The 14,122-nt window shown below is 41.1% G+C and overlaps 1 protein-coding gene across 4 annotated transcripts in view; it reads left to right on the top strand.

Moving 5' to 3' along the window:
- The window catches only part of chm (lysine acetyltransferase chameau), a 70,608-nt gene that overhangs the window by 28,369 nt on the left and 28,117 nt on the right, over positions 1 to 14,122 (top strand). The gene's annotated exons all lie outside the window — the stretch shown is intronic.

The following is a 14,122-nucleotide window of genomic DNA, read 5'->3' as shown; positions in this document are numbered from 1 at the left end:
ATTAGACAAGAAGGGTAGACAAAATCAACAGGACCACAGGGCAGAGATAAAACTTGGTGACTGATTCTGCTGGCCGGCTGTTCCGGGGGGGGGGGGGGTCCATCTGTCGGAGTATTTTCAGGTTTATTGGTCTTTAGACCCAAGAGGTAGGGGGTTACAGGGACTGGCGAAAGTTGCATTGTGATAATCTGTAACCATTAATCTTATTAATATGATCAAATCGAGGAGGATTGGCGGGACATGTAGCACGCTTAGATGGACGTTGTGTTCATTTACAATTTTATTACGAAGATCTTAAGGGGGAATGGTCCGATATGGAAGGATAATGTCGAGTTATGTAATATGATTACTTGATCTTTTAACAAGTTTCTTAAATATTATTTACGTGAGGTTTATAGTTCAAATATAGAAACGAAAAGCGTCATTGTATTCCGGCTTTGTCTTAGCTCAGTAAAGACGCAGGATATTCAGTATTTCTGACGCCTCGGACGTGTAAGTAGGAATATCAAGGAGTTTGGTATGCGGACGGGTCCTTGAACTCTGGAATTTGGACTTTAATGTCGTATACTGTACTTACTGATAAATGAAGTGAGTGGTTGGAGGGGAGAGGGGGTTGCTAGTGTTGGTGTTCTGTCCTTAAACAGACTTTTCTCTGGTATTTGTCTCCCTCAAATACGTATATGATGTGGAAACTGTACTAGCAATGGAATTGTCCTGTTCGTCAGAACGAAACTTCGTCTAAAAATTCTTGTTCGTTTACAGAGACGTCTTGTAATGACTGAACACGTTTCAGATGCCCATACGCTGTTCGAGGGTGATAGAGAATTTTTAAAGGTTTTGGAATAACGACTTTCCAAGAAGAACGTTTGACCTCTATCCACGTCAATGTAATCGCTTATACGTCAATGTAGACAAGCCAGAGAAGACTGTTATTGTCTCTACTGCTCTCAGAGGTTCCTTACAGCCTGATAAGCCTCTTAAGCATGTTTGAACTACGTTTTGACACTACACCCGCATCAGGGATTTCCGTACACTTTTTCTCCATCGTCTTCACAGAGGTGATAGAGAAGCTAAAACATTCAGCTTTCTCCCATAGTTAAGGAATTTCCTGTTACGAAACCCGACCTTTTATCACCGTCCTCACAATATCCTGTCCCCGATCAGCGGGTATCGATTGATATGAACGTAGTCCCCACCCCCAACCCCCATTTAATATCGATTTTAATATTATTATACCATACACGCACGCCCTCTTTTCTGGTGATTATGAAGATTTCTGTCTTCTGGGTTGTTGCGCCGTGTAGTACGATGTTTATCGACGTTTCGGAGGCAGTTCTTGGACCGTCTCGACTGCAGAAGAGTTGATCCGTTCTTCCTCTGCGCCCTGATTATTGAGTCCTGTAGCGTTATTGAGTGTAATGATGTCCTCGGAAGCAAACGGAACGTTCATTGACTGCACGTGGTGTGTTATGATCTTTTATATCCGATCTATTTATGAGGTCTGGTTACTTTAACCCTTTGAAGCTGAATCTCGTCTAAATTATATTTAAGAATTCAGTCTGTACCGCGAAGAAAACACAACTCTTCACCATTACGAAGATAAAATGGTTAACGCTGTTTAAGGAAATAATCGCTGTTTATAATGAAACACGCATTGCGTACATAATATTTACGAATCCAGGCCGTACCGCGAAGAAAACACCACACTTCACCATTACAAAGATCAACTGGTTGACGCTGTTTAAGGAAATAATCGCTGTTTATTCTGAGAAGGATACGTATCCCGTAAATTTACTATTTGGGCAAAATGAATTAATAGTTATTAAAATAAGTGGCTGTTAAACGGCTGGGGTCACGTTAGTGAAAAAGTAACCTAAAAATTTTTGGGTGAAGGGCACGTTTTGAATCTTAGTGTACTTGACAGAGTACTTCTTTTCAATCTTTATGGAAAGGCGACTGTAATCTCAGTGGTTGACTCTCCTGTTTCGTATTCAGGAGGTCCCGGGTTTGTATTTTGGCCCGGAGACCGGCTATTCTGATTCAGATTTCTTTTTGTATTTTAATTTTTCTTTCAAGACAGATTTTGGGGTATAGAGTAATAAAGCCATGTCAGCTTGTTTCCGTGTCCTTTCCAATTCGACGCTAAGTAATCAGAGTTACAGTCAGCGTCGTTAAATAAAACGTTAGTAAAACTTGGGTACGTACGTCGCGTGAGCTGTTCATTTTCTAACACCTTTTCTCGTTGGTGTCCCCTGATTACTGATCTGTCCTGTACCGTACGTGTTGTGTCCCCCCCCCCCAAAAAAAAAAAAGATGTTGGTACAGGTGAATTTGACAGCCACCTGGTAGTGACACAACGACCGGTGGTACAAATTTGCGGTATCGGGAGACTGGAAAAAAAAATAGGTGAGAAATTTGACGCTTTTGTGTTGGTACTCTGAAGTTTCATTCTCTCCCCCGCCAGCCAGCTGCAGTACCAAGGGACCCGGAAGACCGCCTACAATGTGCATAAGAACTTAATTCCTCAGACACGACCCCACTCGAGTGACTTGAGGTGCGTTTGATATTGGATTACTTTTTTAATATTATACCCAGTTTATTTTAGAACACCTCAACAGTAATAAAAGATGTATTTTTTGAGTTTGTCGCAATATGTCGTGATATTAAAATAGTAAATAAGGTGGGGACGTTTTTCCACCTTCCGGGAGAATCTCAAGTCTCATTCAATTTCTTGTCGTCTTTCCACATCCTATAAATACGTAACAGTACGACTTGTTAACTCTTTAACTACGTGTACCAATTGCTTGACACTGAACAAGACTGCATTATGTATTATGTTTCTATAATTATCGGTGTAAACAGCGATTATTTCCTTAAACAGCGTTAACCAGTTGATCTTTGTAATGGTGAAGTGTGGTGTTTTCTTCGCGGTACGGACTAATTTCTTAAATATTATGTACGCAATGCGTGTCTCATTATAAACAGCGATTATTTCCTTAAACAGCGTTAACCAGTCGATCTTTGTAATGGTGAAGTGTAGTGTTTTCTTCGCGGTACGGACTAATTTCTTAAATATTATGTACGTAGCGCGTGTCTCATTATAAACAGCGATTATTTCCTTAAACAGCGTTAACCAGTTGATCTATTTAATGGTGAAGCGTTGTGTTTTCTTCGCGGTACGGACTGAATTCTTAAATATTATAATATTTTATGACGCATTTTAAGGACGTGTACTTATAAGGAGATGGAGGTCGGCTTCTGGTAGGGAAGCGAATTGTGACTCAGCGGGTAGTGCCGGCTGAGTGTTTTTTTTACGCCAGACAGGCGACTGACTGACTTCTTGCCGGAGAATGCGAGCCATTTCCGACATTGGCCGTGTCGGGTAGGTTCCGGAAATGCCAGCCGGCAACCAACTCTCTTCTGCGTCACCGTTTCTGCGAAAAACTGCCCTGCCTCGTCCAGGGACGGTGGTGCTTCGCCGGCTGTTACTGTCTTGCGAGCCGAGCAGCACCGGTTTGATCCATCTTTTGTTTTAACGTTTCGTAAGCTGGTTTCGCCCTCGTCATCAGTTAAATGTGTTATTCCATCGCGTGGACCTGACTCCGTCTCTGTAGCCTTTGGCAGCGATAATTTGTGATTTATTCAAATCCCAGCCGATGCACAGCAAAAGATTACATCCGCCTGAGTCCAAATCCTACCTGTTCTCATAGGCGACGCGTTCTTTTAAAACGTTGTCAAGCTACGAACCATCGTACAAGTCTCCGTAACCCAGGAGACCGCAGTCGAGGGACGCAATTGAATAAAATGTTTACAGCCTCCGTTTTTCTGGCTGTCATCTCTATAACGGAACACGATTTAAGCCAGATGTCTCCACAGGAGACGTATAGTTTAGAATATTTTCTTTAGAGAAGGCTTCTGTACTACACAAAAGCTTTTATACCGGAACAGTTAGAAACAGTGTCTTATACAATTGTGGCGGAGAGACTTACGCGCAGACCAGACGTATCATTTCAAAGGAAGTTCTTTTCTGAAAGTTCAGAAGCCAGAATCATATGAACAATAAACATTGTGTAGTCATTTGTCTAGCCAGAACCGGATTTGTAAACAGAAGTTACTGACTCTTAACTGCGTGCCCCTGAACCTTCCCGTGGTTCGATCGGATATCGTGTTGACCACCGTTTTGAATAACTGACCAAGCCTTAACTAACTAGCTGGCTTGTGGAATTCGAAGGTTCATCACCGAACTAACCAAAGCCCTCCACCTGGACCAACAAAATCCAGTCTCCTTCAACTCCTATCTCCCATAGATCCCGCCTGAGATTATCCTCCCATCTACGTCTAGGTCTCCCCAGTGGTCTCTTCCCCTCAGGCTTCCCAAATAGTGGACCCAACCAACTAGATGGCTTACGGAACCCGAAGGTTCATCACCGAATTAACCAAAGCTCTGTCCTGGGCCAACAAAATCCAGTCTCCTTCAACTCCTATCTCCCATAGATCCCGCCTGAGATTATCCTCCCATCTACGTCTAGGTCTCCCCAGAGGTCTCTTCCCCTCAGGCTTCCCAACCAATACCCGGTGCACAGCTCTTGTCCCATCCATGCGCGCTACATGCCCAGCCCATCTCATTCTTCTCGACTTAATCACCCTGACAATACCGGGGGAGGAGCACAGATTTTTAAGCTCGTCGTTATGCACTTTGAACTGAGCTAAAATTAGTGCTTTGGGGTACAGACGCCAGGTGAGCTGACAGCGACGTTGAGAACCAGAGTGAAGTGCCAAAGTTGGTCTGCGGGCCTTACGTATATTATAATTTTCATTGTTCGTCCTTGAGAAATTTATTATGTACGCGTCGCAACGGAGGTTCACGGTTCTGCAAGTGGTGAATTCTTTTGTTTTAAACACGTGACATGATATTTAACCAATCATTTTCTGCCCTGGTGTGGCAGCTGCGTAATGCCACGTGTTTGTCAAAAGGCATGTCTGATCCTAAGTGATGTTTCACATCAGACGTCTGAAACGAGAGCCCTCATATGTGTGTCTATGATAAACAAATGTTGGTTGGTTGGCGACCATTCGCTGATGTGGGACTTTGGTCTATATGTGATAATATTTATGACTGCGTATTCACTAATGTATATTTTCCAGTATTTTTCACAGGAAAATTTGTTGATAATAATATATTTCACTAAGAGTTTAGGGGAAGATATATATATATATACGAGGCTCGTCCACAAAGTAAGTTTCCCTGGGGCCGTTTACAGAAACAAAACACAATTTCATGGAAATATTTATTGCAACAGATACAGCAAGTATCCAGCTATTTTTCAACATATTCGCCACCGGAATTGAGACATTGGTCATACCGTGGGACCAACTTTTGAATACCTGTGTCGTAGAAGTCTGCCGCCTGGGATTGGAACCACTGTGTGACAACCATCTCCGCCTCTCTGTCATTCTCAAAACGCTGACGCTGACCGGACAGGAATTTCTTGAGGTGTAGGAAAAGATGGAAATCACTGGGAGCGAGGTCCGGGCTGTAGGGTGAATGATTAAACACCTCCCAGCTGAACTCCTGCAGGAGACTTGCTGTCCGTCGAGCCGTGTGCGGCCTAGCGTTATCACTGACCGCACTTCACAGTCGGCGGGAGCTGGAGTAAGAACCTCAATCTTCAACAGCTGCAACGATGCTACTGTGAGAACGCGGGAAGTGCCGTTAGTGCATGCGCCATGCTACGTCATTGCTCTATCACGTACGCACAGTCGCTTCGCGCAATATAAGGTTTGCTAGCTGTGGGACGAGTGGGAAACTTACTTTGTGGACGCGCCTCGTATAAAAACAAGAAACTATGTAAATAAGAACTCCCTACAGAAGGCTTAAATATTTTTATGCGAAAGCTATACAAGCGTTGGTATTAATATCGCTAATCGCTTACTTTTCTGTGGAATAATTTTCGTGAGTTAAATGTCGCTGTATAGATGGTAGTTCTCTTTCATCGTATCAGGGACGTCCCCGGTTCGAATCCCAGCCTTGGTACATAGTACATCAAATTTAATGTCTCGTTAAATAAAACACGAATAACTATTATCAACCTGAGAAGCCACGCTCGACTCTGAAGTGATATTTTCCCCTCATACTAAAATTTTGTATTTACCTTGGCTTTGGTACCCCCTCCCCCAAATTTCCCAAAAGGTCTTTGCCCACCAATTTACGTTGTTTTTTGAAGATGGTTTCTCGTAATATTCGAGGTTTGCTGTAATTTATTTTTAGACGATAAAAACGGTAGCAGTTGATACCGAGTGGTTTAATGAATAATAAAAGTATATGGAAGAGTTAAGTGAATAAGTGGAATAAGTTGCGATTCCCCGAAACTGGAATGAGTATTATTTCGTCGTATAAGTTACAGCTTTGCCGGCAAATATACTTTCATCACAAAAAAAAAGGAAAACAGGAAATGTATTAATTATTAAGGATAGCGAAGGACTTTGTGAGTGAAAACTTGAAACACTGCTCCCTGAATGGAATATCGACTTTCCCCCCCCCCCCCTCCCCCCCCCCCCCCCCCCCCTGTATAACGTTGTACAGTATTGATAAAATTTCCAACTTGTCCCCCATGTAACTTCCAGTAGGCAGCTGGTTATATTCACTTCGAGGGAAAAAAAAGTACGTCACTATGAGACACGCATGGAATTCAGTTCGAGTCTTAGCTTGTCGCAGATCACAGAGAAACCGGTATGAGAATTTTTAAGTTCTATGGCCAAATATATATATATATATAAAGCCAGAAACCAGTATCAGAAACCAAGTCCTTAATGAGAAGTCAGTAATCGCGTATCTATTCAACAAATTCCGCGTATTTTATGGAAAAACCCCCCCCCCCAAGATTCATTGCTTTGTTCGCTAGAGCCCGCTTTCTCCTAATTACAATCCCAAAAACATTTAACCGAGGACGAAGTTCCTCGTGTCCTTTTTGCTCTCAAAACATTTTTCTTCTTACTCGTCGCAAATCTGTCGCTGTCTGCGAGATTGTTGACTGAGGAGCGAGGGGTAGGGAAACGAAACAAACATGGAGGGTACATAAGTAAAGCATTTTCCACGTAATCAGTCTATTTCTAGCTCAAGAACTGAAGACATCCTTCAAACGTATTGTGTGCACAAACCAAGTCCCAGAATATCACAGGACTTTGTAAAGGTGCCACTGTGATTGTCCTTCATATCTGCGCCACCAAGTCAGTGGACATTTCAGGTATCTGAACGGCTACGTAAGGTTAATTTCACCGTGGCAGATTGCAGAGTGTTGTCTTCAGAACTTCATTCTCAAACACCCCTTTTCAAATACTCGTTAATTAACTTAACCTCTGGGCCCATGTAAATCTGTAATCCTTTGAAATATAATTCAGTTCAATTAATTTATTTACGTGTTCGTCAACAGTAAGAAGCCAATAACAGGCAAACACTGATAATATTATTATTATTATTTAGTGTTCTGTCTGACGACAGGTCCATATGAACAGGATCCTTCCATCCTTTTCTCGGACTGGGACCTGTTCATATACGTTCTTGGCAGATGATCCAGAAGTGGTTTGCCATTGCCTTCTTCTGTGTGTGAATGGAGTAATTGTTGGGATGCCACGGAGAAACCGGGGAAGCCCCCGGAGGAAAACTCCCAGTTGCCTAGACCACGGCCTTGCCCAACACAAGTTATAAATTCGGGCACCGCCGGGAATCGAACCCGAGACCCCCAGGATTACAAGGCCAGCGTTCTAACCGCTGGACCACCTCATCTTATTATTATTTAGTGTTCTGTCTGACGACAGGTCCATATGAACAGGATCCTTCCATCCTTTTCTCGGACTGGGACCTGTTCATATACGTTCTTGGCAGATGATCCAGAAGTGGTTTGCCATTGCCTTCTTCTGTACTGATAATATGTATGTATATAAAATAATAATTTAATAAAGAAAAATACTACAAAAAGATATTACTTAAACTTATACATGTACAGTATTAAATATAACAATATTAAACACAAAAAATAAATTAATAAATATAAATAAAAACAAATAAACCAACTAGGGAACACTAATATAATTGTAAAACGTTAGAGAAATACAAAAAACAGATGACCAAGCTAGATCATCTATCAAGACAACCTATCTAGATCTTTTCCCTTGTTGAGAACGTGCCCTCAGGGGATACAATGTTTATTCGAAATACGTCCAGATGTACTTAAGTTTAAAGTTTAGTTGCGTTCATGTGAATTAGTTCGGTATTTTTAATGCGAATCTTTGTTTTGGAGAAAATGTTTTACGGAAGGCATATTCTAAGAAATGACCAGAGGCAAATCCGGTCCATGCACGCCGATGTCTGATGCATCTCTCCAGCTTTCTCGCGCTGTGACGTCACTTTCCTTCAGTGACTTAGGATAAGGATGCGTATTTCTGTTTTTGAACTCTCTTCAATGTTGAAAGCTTCGATCGTCCTATTTTCCCCCCTCGTTGATCGACCTGGTTGTTGTTATAATACATTAAAAAAATAATAAGATGACTGTCTTATGGATTGTAGTGCCGTGTAGTCTAGTAGAAGTTTACCAACGTTTCACAGGTCCCTGCTGCCTCCATCTTGACGATGAGCAAAATTTTCCTAGACTACAAGGCGTTACAACCCAGAAGACAATCCTTATACGAATTCGCCGACGCGAAAACCTCAAATCGTAATTAAAGAAAGTAACCTGGGACTGAAAACGTACATCGTCCTGTCACTGGAGGTGACCAGTAACCGGTTACGTCTCTGTCATGAACAGAACTTCGTGTTTTAATAGAGTGTGAGGTCCGTATTGTGCGTCATGATCGTGTAATTTGTCGAATTGTCGACTTCAGTTAAGTATCAGCGGCTTGGCGTATGCTGAATAGTATTGGTCAGGACACATCTCCATTTTGAAACAGACGTCCAGTGCCACGTGTTCTACCCTGGCTGGATATGCAAATTTACATACAAGACATGCAAAATATATATAAATGAGAACGTGGGAGTGAAAAGGGCACATGTCGATGGTTTGACGGAATGCTATTATTTAACTGTAGAGTTATGAAAACATAATATCCCGTTCTCATCTAGAAATTTAGAGCAAGATTTGAGGTTCTCACGGTTGTCATTCCGAAGATGACTGTCTTCTGGGTTGTATCGACGTTTAGTCTGGTGGACGCTTACCGACGTTTCAGAGGACTCATCACCCTGATAATTAAGGTAGCAAGGACCTCTGAAAACGTCGGTTAATTTATGACAAACTACACGGTGTGGTCTAGCGGTTAGAACGCTGGCCTTGTAATCCTGGGGGTCTCGGGTTCGATTCCCGGCGGTGCCCGAATTTATAACTTGTGTTGGGCAAGGCCGTGGTCTAGGCAACACGGAGTTTTCCTCCGTGGCATCCCAACAATTACTCCATTCACACACAGAAGAAGGCAATGGCAAACCACTTCTGGATCATCTGCCAAGAACGTATATGAACAGGTCCCAGTCCGAGAAGAGAAAAGGATGGAAGGATCCTGTTCATATGGACCTGTCCTCAGACAGAACACTAAATAAAAATAATAAATACACGGCGTTACAATCCAGTGCAGAAACACAAATCCTACTTAGGAAGAGAAGAGTTCTGTACAAATTTACAATATTATAGCGTAGTATTGGTAAACTTAATTATATTTTTCACTTTTAGTTCGTGATTAAATAGGCTATTCTAAGTTTAATTTTCTGTTCTCGCTTGAGAATATGCAATTACTGTATCAGCTCGATTTCCGATAGTTCAGTAATTTCGCCCTTAATTTGTGGAAATTTGTATAATTACTGGATGAAGTTATATAATATCTATATGTAGAACAAGTTATGGTTATTGTGACAGTCACATGTCTGTGAAAATGTGTATATCGGTAATTCCCCTGCGGTGTGTTCCAGGTACCTTAATATTTCAAAATAACTCGTTATGTGACGTCTGTGGTTTAAATGATTTACAGATATGTTTTGGGGAATGTTAAATGCGACACTATATATATATATACGGTTTAAATTTAACGTATTTCTTAAGTACGCTTAAAAGTTTCGTCATTTAGAGACAAGAGTTGTCTGGAAATTATAAGTATTGAGTCTGAAATAGTTTAAAGTTTCGATTTTTTTATCTACAGAATATTAATTCCCGTGTCATTAAAGTTGCTATGAATAAATTACCTACTTTACTCTTTAGCGTACTTACAGCAGTCTTTAAAGGAAATACGCTTGCCGTAGGCCATTAGGCCATTGTGTGTGTCAGTGCATGCTCTCTGCCAATAATAGTTGAACCAGCTGGATTACTTTTGCAAAAATAAGTTAATGTGTGTCGTTAGATGGCTTTACCTTGTCATTTATGATGAACTTTTGTGTCATCATAAATGTTAACAAGGGCGCATGCGCGAATCTGCAACATAGATGAATCTTGACGTACCATTTTATAAAATTTAATCTAATGAGAATTAAAACTAAAAGGCCCGTGTCTTCAGTTTGTAATCGCAGTTTTCATGGGTTCATTAAGAAATAAATTTATATCCCACATATGATACATAACGATATACTACCGAATAGCCCGTCCAGAATGACGGGAAAATCTAAAGTATGAAGATTTCTGTCTTCTGGGTTGTTGCGCTGTGTAGTCTGGTCGATGTTAACCAACGTTTCAGAGGTCATACTGCCTCCGTCATCAGGGCGGTGAGTATGAAGATTTCCGTCTTCTGGGTTGTTGCGCTGTGTAGTCTGGTCGATGTTAACCAACGTTTCAGAGGTCATACTGCCTCCATCATCAGGGCGATGAGTATGAAAATTTCCGTCTTCTGGGTTGTTGCGCCGTGTAGTCTGGTCGATGTTAGCCAACGTTTCGGAGGTCATACTGCGTCCGTCATCAGGGCGATTGGTAAACATCGACCAGACTACACGGCGCAACAACCCAGAAGACAGAAATCTTCATACTCATCGCTGTGAAAACCTCAAATCTTACAAATCTAAAGTAGTAAACAAATATTCATAAATATTATACCACAGAGCCCAAAATCTGTAGCAGCATTATGACGGAAACTGTTGTAAAAACGCGCTTTTGAATATTATCGTCTTTTATAATTGTCCTCACCTTTCTGTGAGTCATATCTCGTAACTAATAATATTTTGTTTATTTTTTGAATGCCTTGTACTTCCGTATTTGCGTATCGATATCGTGTTCAAACTAGTTCGGTCTAAAAAATATAACAGTGGCGTTCCTTTATTCGATTGTTTTTTGTCCGATTAGTGATACCATAAGCCTGTACATTCCGCTGTTTCGTAAAGTCATCGTTCTTTTGTCCTGCTTCGACTGTACCCAGTCTTTTGTAAATTCTAGACGAAATAATTCTCTTTTATTTTAATACTATTTCCTTTTCTTGCACTAATATCTGATTTGTCCTTTGTATTTCCTCGTATTCCATAAGTACATTCCTTATTTAATGAAGCATCTTTCGTATTATCTGTATTATTTGTAATTATTCTTGTGTGTCCTGTGCCTGTGTATTTAGTACGTAAACGGGCTTGTATTCCCCTGTAGCAGTGTGATCGTGCTATTCCAAAAATCCTTAAATTTGTTCAACAACTTTTGTAGGTGGGTATGCACTTACCAAATATTTCCTCCATATTGTGTACACAGCTGTTAGCTTGTCCGTCAGGACCACGTGTCTCACAGAGACGTGTCCACAGTCCAATAAGCTTACTCGTAATGTTCTAATGTGAAATTAATGTTCCTGTGATGTTATTCTCGGGTGTTGAAGAAATTTTCTACTTATATGTAACACGAAGATTTTGTTACAACTATTTATCCATATCCTGATCCAGTTCGATATATTTCCTTTGGCACCCTGTATGAACGCGCCATCTGTGAAGACGTCTGGAGGAGTGGAGGTATAGCTCCACACGTTTATAACCTCGGTTCTAGATAAATGTGAGTGGTCAGTTTCAATCCAAGGTCGTTCTGTTCCAAGGAAAGAGCCCAGATTGGACGGAGGCTGTGTGGTCCTCTGAGACGGTCTCCAGAACCTCTTAAGTGTATGAGTCAAAATCCAAACTTTACTACAGTGAAAACGAAAATATCCCACATAATGTATTTCAGAAGCTGCTTCTCGCTCAGCTGGTCAGGAAATTTCATACTATTTATGAAAAACATAAATTCATTCCCATGTTCGTAGGATGAATTATTTTTATGTTTGGCGCTCGAAAAGACTTGACCTCCACATTACGTCTTCTTTTTGTACACTTCGTACGCAGGTGGAATAATAATTGGGCGTGGATCGGAACCATCCGACGTTCGTAGCTTTCGTAAAGCAATATGACCGTTACAGATAAAGAGTTGTCCTGTTAAATCGAATTTATTTCATGTCAGAATGGGCCAACGTAATAAATTAGTATTACTGCGATTTAAGAGGGTTTTTTTTTTTTTTTAAACTTTCGAGTTTAGTTTTCTCAGAACATTTCTTGTTTTTTTCTCGTTCCTGCATAACTACGTCCTGACAGTGAGGAATGTCCACCTCTTTTCAGCTGTCTTACAGCTCGTTCAACATATTTTTATTAGCTGGCCATATCTGGAAAAAAACAACATTTTGCTCTGAAAGCCCCCCAAGGTAATAACCACTCGTGGATGGTAGGATAATATTGAAAATTATCCAGAAATAGAGTATAGACGTTTGAACTGGATTTAACTGGCTCGTGATATGATCCATTGGCGGTATTTCGTGAAGATCAAACCGAAGATGGCGATCGCCCTGATGAAGGAGGTAGTAAGGACCTCTGAAACGTCGGTAAACTTTTACCAGACTACACGACGCAAAAAAAAAACCCAGAAGACTGTCATCTTCAGGTTCACTATCGTGAACACATCAAATCCTACAAGATCAAATCGAACGTTCTGGTTGCATTGAAGTGGGGAATTGTCTTGTCAGCTAAGTAATCAAAAAATTCTCAAAAAATTTTCGGGCCCACGGAGGTTATTTTCGCAGCTCGATATCCGTAACTTTGGTTTCTGGTCTCTTGGACTCTCAGGACAGGAGAAGTCACGCGAAGTGCGAGGTTATGTCTACAGGAAATTCCACTTTGTGACGTAATCTACCCTCACGGTTTATAATAAATTGTAAAGCGGATGTTATTACTGCTCGTGAACATTCAGAACAGGGAAATTGTAATTTGTATGAGAATTTGAAGGATTCAGAAATATGTGCCATCTGTTACTGAGACGGTCCTGCCATTGTTTGATGGAGCATTTCCGCTATTCGCTTTATGTGAACAAAATCTCTCGAGGGTGGACATTTTAGCAAACAGTGGATTGTTTACTCGTTCGAATGCTACTTGATCTAAAGGGTAAGAATATATTAAATGCTTCGTGGGGCTTCGGTCGTGTGTGAGATGTTCCAAGCCCTGGAAAATGGACATGACATTTGGAAATGTCAGTGTCTCTACAGTTTACAGTTATTGAAAATACTAAGAAGATTATAAACAGTGTGAATTATAATTCGTTGGAGAACGGGGAGCCATATATGACAAGCCTGGCACTGAACCAGCTGACTATTATACAGTGTGTTCGATTTAAAACGAAATCCAAAAATCACGTACAACAGCACAAATTTTGAAATCAGAAGCAGGTTCACACCTTTAAAATATACTCTCCCAGACCATCTACTCTAGTCAACGTCACTCTCGTTGCTAGGCCGCTCCGGGTCGTTTGTTTAATGTCCAGCATTGCTTGTCTTCGAGATCTGCTCTGAACCTGTTGTGTAAGTTCTTTTAACAAACATAAACCAAAAAAAATTATTTAGCTTGTTATATTAATGTCATCAAAGCTTATAAGTTATTTTGTGGTTAGGGTTGCATTGTAAATGGAACGTATACAGGGTGTCCTAAAAAAAGATTTATATACTTTCCTTGAATGGCACAATCGACCTTTCGCCATTTTGCTTATATGAATCATGGGGAAAGGTACTGCGGTGTCATCTGTTAAGTGTAGACTAGGTTCTACCCATAAGCGTCTAGCGGTTAGAACGCTGGCCTTGTAATCCTGGGGTCTCGGGTTCGATTCCCGGCGGTGCCCGG

Source organism: Zootermopsis nevadensis, unplaced genomic scaffold (assembly GCF_977971745.1).
Source record: "Zootermopsis nevadensis isolate Lab colony 2312 unplaced genomic scaffold, Znev_1.0 Znev_ptg000031l, whole genome shotgun sequence".
Classification (NCBI taxonomy): domain Eukaryota; kingdom Metazoa; phylum Arthropoda; class Insecta; order Blattodea; family Termopsidae; genus Zootermopsis; species Zootermopsis nevadensis.
The sequence above is the reverse complement of the archived record's forward strand: the minus strand, read 5'-3'. Positions and strand labels throughout refer to the sequence as shown.